We start from the raw sequence: 9,260 nt of genomic DNA, 5'->3' as shown, positions 1-9,260 counted from the left end.
TTTAAGGAAAAAACATCAAAAGTTTTTGAACAACTGAACAATTTTTTACCCCGACCAAAAGTTGGAAAGGCAAGCATTTTTCTAATATACATTTTTTCAAAAATGAAGAACATTTTATGAGTTTGTGAACAAAAAATTTAAATATGAACATATTTGAAAATCCTGAACAATTTTTTCAATTCAAAATACTATTTAAATTCAGGAACAAAATTGGAAACAAGAACATTTGTGTAAATTTTCGAAAAAATTATGAGAAACACAAACATTTTTTGAAATTTATGAACATTTAGAAAAAACATGAATATCTTTAACTAAAGAAAATAAAGTTGACAAAAAGGAAAAACAAATAAGATGGACAGAAAAAGAAATAGAGAAAAAAAGGAGAGAAAATAAAAAATAGAGAAAAATAAATAGATGAAGAAAAGGAAACAAACAAAGAAAAAAGGGTTCAGGAACCTCCTAGAATGTTCCCAAAACTGAAAAAAAATGGCTGGGAACCACCTAGAAGATTCCGAAAGTCCGAATCGCTCAAACATTTAATGGGTCGGCTCATACAAACACTCGTAGCTCACCTTGTGCGTCGCCTTGATAACTTCTCATAGCGAGCGACAAATAGAAATTTCCGACACCTGGTGCCAGGCTCGGGCATTTCCTAAACGGCGCCTTAAGCGCCTGTTTTAGGTGTTAGGGTAAACGGGCGCACACCCCCTTCTCCACGCGGCTCATACAAACACTCGTAGCTCACCTTGTGCGTCGCCTTGATAACTTCTCATAGCGAGCGACAAATAGAAATTTCCGACACCTGGTGCCAGGCTCGGGCATTTCCTAAACGGCGCCTTAAGCGCCTGTTTTAGGTGTTAGGGTAAACGGGCGCACACCCCCTTCTCCACGCGGGCCGGCCCATTTCATTTTTTTCCTCCTGTTTATTAAAGAGCAAAAACACTACGAGCACGGTGGGAATCGAACTGTGACTTGCTGGTCATATGCACACTTCGCTAACCACCACAGCCACCGCACCTTTTGCGTCTCTCATCAATTTTTTACTTCTTTTCTTCTTTCTTGTTCCTTTTTCTTTTTTTATTTTTTTGGAAGAGTTTCGTTTAGTTTTTTTCTTTTATTTTTTCTTTTTTCTTAGAACTTTTTTGTTCTGTTTTTTTATATATTTTTCATTTTTTTAAATACATGAACATTCTCTTCAAATTTGTGAACTTTTTCTCAATTTGAAGAACTTTTTTTTCAAAGTTGATGAACTTTTATTTTGAAATTTGATAAAAAAATCAAATGCGGTGAACTTTTTTGAAATCCATGAACTTTTTTGAATTTCGATGAACTTTTTCAAATTAGATGAACTATTTTTAAAATTTGGTGAACTTTTTTCAAATTTGATGAACTTTTTGTTCACCATATTGAAGAAAAATGTTCACCATACATTGAAAAAATGTTCAGTGTGTATTAAAAAATGTTCATTATGTATAGAAATTTTGTTCAGCATGCACTCATAAGGAGTTCATCGTATTTAAAAAAACTTCTATGTGTATTTGAATATTGTTCACCATACATTGAAAACATGTTCAGTGTGTATAAAAAATGTTCATCCTGTAGAAAAATTTTGTTCAGCATGTATTCAAAAAAAGTTAGGTGTATTTTAAAAAAATGTTCAGTGTTTCTTTGAATAATGTTCACCCTATACTAAGAAAATGTTCAATGTGTATTCTAAATTTGCTTTTTAAAAATTGTTCACAGTACAAAAAAAGTATTCAAATTTTGAAATTTGTTCAGTTTTTGAAAAACATAGTTCACGTTTAAAAGAAAAGGAATATTCGAAATTTGATGAACTATATTCAGAATTGATGAACTATTTTTTCAAATTCGATGAACTTTTTTCAGAATTGGTTAACTTTTTTTTTCTAATTCGTCTTTTTAAAAAAATTGATGAACCTTTTCGAGTTCTATGAATGTTTTTTAAAATTGAACTTTTATTACACATGTATGATTTCCTTTTTCTTTTTTACGTTTCCCTTTTTTGAAATGATTTTTATGGTACAGAATTTATGTCAATGTTGTACTAGAAGAGGTATTAAGTAGGTTTGTTTTTGTATTACTAGCAAACATGCCCGTGCGTTGCAACGGGAATGAAAAAACACCTCTCATACACACTCTCGAGACATCAGTAAATCTCTTGAAATCGTGAACGATGTCACATGAAAACAAAATGATAAGTGATGTTGCGCGAAAACATAAAGACGTGATGATTTTTGAAGTGTATTAAAGGTGTTTTCAATTTAGACAATATAAATATCTATCTAGTTGCATTCCTCCTCGGTGGTGCCTAACAAATATTTGCATTACGATTAAAATAGCTTTTGCAAAAGAGCATTATTTTTGCCTCGTTGATATATGTGTTTTTTTATAATCCAAGTCAAGTATTAATTTGGTCGCAAACATGTTAGATAACTCCATCGAAAACAATCAATTTTAAGGGCATGCATACCCAATGTTCAAGGTTGCATATCAACATCAATATTCTCAAGAAAAAAATTATGGAAACAATTTAAAACAATATGAAAATTAAAGTCAAGCCATCGGTTTACGTAAAGCTTGTATCAGCAACATTGTACATTTTTTCTACATCAGAAACATTTTTATATACACGCTTAATACTTTCCAATTTCATGGTTAACATTTTCCAAAATCTATTTATTTTTTATGTCTACTACTTTTATACACATTCTACTTTTTTTTTATACATTAGGAACATATTTTACATACACGTTTAACAACATGATACATGATAATATTTTTGAAAACTTATAATTTTTATGTCTACTTTGTTCCATACACATTGTATATGTTTTTGTCTACATTTTTTATATATATACATCAGAGACATTTTTTCTATGCACATTTAATTTTTTTTAAATGCACAATTAACATTTACTAAAGAATGAAAAATATATTATTATTCTTCTATACACACTGTATGTTTGTATATAATGAAAATATTTTTTCTATACAAGCTTGACATTTGTTTAATGCATGATTAACATTCTTTCAAAGTCCGCATATAAGTGATTTTTATAATTAAAATATTTATAGCATTTCAAAATAAAGCCAAAAGAAGAAAATAAAAGGTGAATGTAAAAGAAGTGAAAAGAGTAAATAAAAAGTGTTGTAGGCGGCGTTGGGGTCGAACCTGGGTCTCCCAGCTGGGAGCCCTACGGCCATGCAGTGGTTATTTTCACTTAAACCAGGCCCGCCAAATCGGCGTCCAGCAGGGGTAATACAAAGTCTGGGACATCGTACACCCATACATAGAGAGGGTCATCCGACCCCAAACCAAACTGCGCTAGATAATGCGCCACCTTATTACACATACGGTTGCAGTGCATGAACTCATGCGACTGAAAGGATGCAATACACAAGCTTTTAGCTTCCCTGAAAAGAACTCCCAACTCAGAGGCGTCGTGCTCCCGCCCGTTCAGTGCATTCACCAGAGTAAGACAGTCGGACTCAAGAATGATGCGCTGCGCCCCAAGCTCCGAAACGCCCTCGATTGCTTTCAGGCATGCATTTGCCTCCGCCTGAAGAGGGCTCCTGACGTATTCTAGTTTGCCTGCAGCAGCAGCCAGGAACTGTCCAGATTCATTTCTAGCAACAAAGCCCCACGCTGCAGCGCCAGTCTCCCCATTGTATGCAGCGTCAAAATTCAGTTTAACCATAGCAGATGGAGGAGGGCACCATTTTTGCACCGGAGGAGCTGGTGCTGGCAAGCGGTGCACTGTACTCATACCGAAATCCATGAGGTGTCTGCTAATGAATCCGCTCATCTCCTGGGGTGTCTTCCGCTCCTCGCCTGAATTCACCTTGTTTCTGGAGGTCCACCAGTCCCACAGCAGGACTGCCACACGCAGTATCTTGTTACGGGGCAGAGTGAAGATCTGTTCAAACATGCCATGCGGATCCTGACAGGCTAGAAGCTGCAAGCGAACATCTTCCAGGTTTTGCTCCCGCCACACAACCTTCACTAGTTTGCATTTGAGAAACAAGTGGCCACCGTCTTCATCAAGTCTGGAACACATCGGGCAGAGCGTATCTAACTGTATGTGCTTCCTCTTTATGTTCATTCGTGTTGGTAAACTATTGTGAGCTAGTCGCCACAGGAACATTCGAACCTTCCCAGGAAGATCAAGTTTCCAGATATGTTGCCAGTTCATCATCACGTGCACTTGTCCGGAAGAAGTTCCTGCATCCCGTTGGCCCTCCGCTTCCTTTATGCTCACCCCTAGGTGATATGCAGATTTCACAGAGAAACGCCCCCTTTTATCAAAGTGCCATGCAGGAAAGTCCTCCATATCTGGTTTCACCGGGATGGATAGGATAATCTGGGCATCCTCCTCAGTGAAAAGTTCGTGCACAAGATCAACATCCCACCCTTCTGTCAAAAAGAACGGACGACTTAAAGAAAAAGTAAACCGAATCGTTTTTCCCTCTTACCGGTGGCATAGGTGGGTAATTCATGCGAACTCCAGGGGCAAATTGCGCGACGGACGACCAGAAACCGAACTTTCTTTATTATTAGGCAAAGATAAAGATAAAGATAGACATGTAAGCGGTCCTAGTTCAGTGGTAACTGCACTGTTTCTTTTGGCTGTGTATGTAGGTGCGTTGGTTCGAATCCCAGTACCTGCAATTTTGTTTCAACCACGTTCGCTTTTTGGCGAGGTTGTTGGGCCGGCCTGCTAGGCGACGCACGCGAGCGCCAGGAACATTAAGAGGCACAGAAGGCGCCCAATAGGAGGTCCCCCAGGCTCGTTGAGAGCTCCTAACTGCTGGCTTCTGCGCCGGTTACGAGAACGGGCGCTCACGTGGCTCCCGTCATGGTCCGGCCCAAAATAAAATGTGCGATCACTGGGTCGTTCCTTTGATCGCTCGTTCAAAAAAAATTGTGTTACTTTGTTTCGTTTTTTCAGGTTCAATCATTTTACTCAGTTTTAAGTTAACCGATCATTGTTGACCGCTGATCAGTTCAACAGACCGTTAACTGTTCAGAAAATGTTCACAAAAAACCTGAACAAATTTCAAAAAACATGAATTAAAAAGAAGTTCTTGGAATTCGAAAAAAGTTCAAATAATTTTGGGAAAAAATAGCAAATTTCAAAAAGTTCATGAATTATAGAAAAAGTTAATTGGAATTTAAAAAAATTCATCAATATAGAAAAAGTTTGTTGTTTTTTTAAAAAAAGTTCATCGAATTTCGGGAAAAAGTTCACCGACTTTCAAAAATAGTTTTTCGGTTTTGAAAAAGGTTCACAAACTAGAAAAAAAGTTTATCAAACTAGAAAAAATGTTCATCAAATTTTAAAAAAGTTCATCAACTTCAAAAAGAGTTCGCCAAAATTTGAAAAAAAGTTCACAGAATTTGAAAATAGTTCACCGATTTTTTTAGAAAAAACACTGATTTTATAAAAATGTTTATCAAATTTGAAAAAAAGTTAATTGAATTGGAAAAAAGTTCATTGAATTTGAAAAAATTTCACCAATTTTGAAAAAGTTCATCAAATTTAAAAAAAATTCACAAAATGCAGTGAACTTTGTATATTGAATTAGTAAAAGAAAAGGAATGAATAAAACTAGCAAGAATAAATAAAAAGATAAAAGGAAAAAAATAAGGAGAAGGAAGAAACAGAAAGAATAAAAAAATTAACAAGCTCTACGTGATCACATAACTCAACTGGCTCGGGTGGTTAGCTATTGTTGCGCTGGAACCCTACGGCACAGGATCGAATCTTTCTCAGCTATTTGTTTTGCATCATTTTACAAAAGGAAAAAAATGAACATGTGTTAGCCCCTCCTTTCCCCAAACAAAGACATAGAAATCCTGTGTAATATCGCTGGACTGGATCCAACTGCATGTGCGTGAAGCAAGGATTGTGATCAAGGTCTTAGCACTCCCGTTGTTCCCATTGCCCATTGCCCCTTGGACGAGGACAGGCCAGCATCCCCGTCGCCATGACCCACGACATCGAGGCGACACTGTCGAACACCGCGGATGGAATCCCATTGGGTCGAATACTGCACATAACATGTTTGAGAAAGTGCTACAAAGAAATAGAGCAGGAGGAAGAAGAGGACCAAGTCCAATTGCCTACATGGCAGTTTTTTTTGCCAACTTAGCCGACGGGCGGGCCGGACCAAATTGTGAAGCCATCAAAGTCATTAGAATTTATCCTTAGTGTTTTTTGCCAGTGTCCAATTTCCGGCGTGGTGAGAAATGCAATGATTTCTAAAGTTGTGTTTTTTTTGCTAATCAAAACGCAAATGTGGTGGTTCTTTGCTTTTTTTACTCCACAAAATCCCATTCCCTTTCCTGAACCTAATGACTGACAACAATTCAAATTATTAGAATTATAAGTAGGTGAGTTCTCTTTCTTTTAGCCCAACAACGATTCAAATTACAAAGTGGTGAAATCTTTCAACGTTTTCAAAGCCCTCACGAAATCCCCGTCCCTTTTACCCCAACGCCGGAACAAACAAATTTATTCCCGCAAAAAAACCCAAATCAGAATGGAGCCAACTCTTAGGAGGTGAGTTCAAGAGGTCGAAAAGCCCTAGAAACCTAATGACACGAAATCCCCCGCCCCAATCAAAAAACCAATCCTACCTGCTACGCTGCAAGACCACACGCGGCAAGACAGAGCCGGCGAACAAGTGAAGATTTTTTCTTTCTCGTCACTATAATATAACTACTACTAGATGGTCCACCCACCATATGCTGCTTTTATTCGTAGGGCTTTCTAGGGATTTATATAAATATAATATTTGATCCTAAAAAATAAATATAATATTTAATTTTGAGAAAATAATATAATATTTACATAATTATAATGAGGGAGGAGTGACGATGTCCTGGACCGAGGGGTATCAACCTGTATGTCATGTCGTCCATGGGCCAGGCTGATGACCCACCGACCTACAGAGGGGATTGCCGAAGCTGTGGCCCCCAGTGTGATCAAGATGGAACCTTCCGAGACTTGGCGTATACTTCAAGGAAAAGTTCTAGTAGTCAGCAAGTTTATTCCTAGTTGGCAACCGACCATACGTGTAACCTAGGTACCCCCGATGTGTATATAAGCCAAGGGTTTTAGTCTATAGAGGCATAATTACCAGCCTTAGGGTTTAGAACACAATCATCCGATCTTGTGGTAGATCATCTTGTACTCTGCACTCCATCACATCAATATAATCAAAGCAGAACGTAGGGTTTTAACTCTTCGAGAGGGCCCGAACTTGAGTAAACATCTTCTCCCTTGTGTCATGTTACCACTATTCCTAGACCTACAGCTCGCGACCCCCTATCCGAGATCCGTCGGTTTTAGCACCGATATTGGTGGCCCATACAAGTTCCGCTGTGTGGCCTGATAACCCACAAGTATAGGGGATCAGTTGTAGCCTCTTTCGATAAGTAAGAGTGTCAAACCCAACGAGGAGCTAAAGGTAGAACAAATATTCCCTCAAGTTCTATCGACCACCGATACAACTCTACGCACGCTTAGCGTTTGCTTTTCCTAGAAAGAGTATGAAACTAGAAGTACTTTGTAGGTGTTGTTGGATAGGGTTTGCAAGATAATAAAGAGCGTGTAAATAAAAAGTATGGGCTATTTAGATAAAGACACAACTAAGTTAGTTTTAGTAGAGAGCTTTTTGTCACAAGAAAGTTATTTGTCCCTAGGCAATCGATAACTAGACCGATAATCACTATTGTAATTTTATATGAGGGACATGCATAAGCTAACATACTTTCTCTTTTTGGATCATATGCACTTATGATTGGAATTCTAGCAAGAATCTGCAACTACTAAAGATCATTAAGGTAAAACCCAACCATAGCATTAAAGTATCAAGTCCTCTTTACTCCCATACACAAACAACCTACTTACTCGGGTTTGTGCTTCTGTCACTCACGCCACCCACCATAAGCGAATCATGAACATATTGCAAACCCAACAGCGAGGATCCCTCACGCTTGCACGACATGGAGAGCACCATAGGACATCACTAATAATAAAACATACAACTCAAACCAATCGTGATCATCAATCAACCCATAGGACAAAACGGATCTACTCAAACATCATAGGATAGCCATACATCGTTGGGAAATAATATATAGCGTTGAGCATCATGTTTAAGTAGAGATTACAGCGGGTAAAAGAGAGGTTACACCACTGCATAGAGGGGGGGAGTTGGTGATGACGGCGGCGAAGTTGCTGGTTGATGTCTACTATGCAACCTTCTTCTTATAGACGTTGTTGGGCCTCCAAGTGCAGAGGTTTGTAGGACAGTAGCAAATTTCCCTCAAGTGGATGACCTAAGGTTTATCAATCCGTGGGAGGCGTAGGATGAAGATGGTCTCTCTCAAGCAACCCTGCAACCAAATAACAAAGAGTCTCTTGTGTCCCCAACACACCCAAAACAATGGTAAATTGTATAGGTGCACTAGTTCGGCGAAGAGATGGTGATACAAGTACAATATAGATGGTAGATATAGGTTTTTGTAATCTGAAAATATAAAAACAGCAAGGTAACTAATGATAAAAGTGAGCGTAAACGGTATTGCAATGGTAGGAAACAAGGCCTAAGGTTTATACTTTCACTAGTGCAAGTTCTCTCAACAATAATAACATAGATAGATCATATAACAATCCCTCAACATGCAACAAAGAGTCACTCCAAAGCCACTAATAGCGGAGAACAAACCTATGGATAAGGGTTGGCACACATTTTCGTCTTGACTCTTTGTTGCTTTGGAGTGACTCTTTGTTTCATGCTGAGGGATTGTTATATGATCTATCTATGTTATTATTGTTGAGAGAACTTGCACTAGTGAAAGTATGAACATTAGGCCTTGTTTCCTATCATTGCAATACCGTTTACGCTCACTTTTATCATTATTTACCTTGCTGTTTTTATATTTTTAGATTACAAAAACCTATATATACCATCCATATTGCACGTGTATCACCATCTCTTCGCCGAACTAGTGCACCTATACAATTTGCCATTGTATTGGGTGTGTTGGGGACACAAGGGACTCTTTGTTATTTGGTTGCAGGGTTGTTTGAGAGAGACCATCTTCATCCTACGCCTCCTACGGATTGATAAACCTTAGGTCATCCACTTGAGAGAAATTTGCTACTGTTCTACAAACCTGTACACTTGCAGGCCCAACAACGTCTACAAGAAGAAGGTTGTGTAGTAGA

The sequence above is a fragment of the Triticum dicoccoides genome, chromosome 2B (assembly GCF_002162155.2).
Source record: "Triticum dicoccoides isolate Atlit2015 ecotype Zavitan chromosome 2B, WEW_v2.0, whole genome shotgun sequence".
Taxonomy (NCBI): Eukaryota; Viridiplantae; Streptophyta; class Magnoliopsida; order Poales; family Poaceae; genus Triticum; species Triticum dicoccoides.
The sequence above is the reverse complement of the archived record's forward strand: the minus strand, read 5'-3'. Positions refer to the sequence as shown.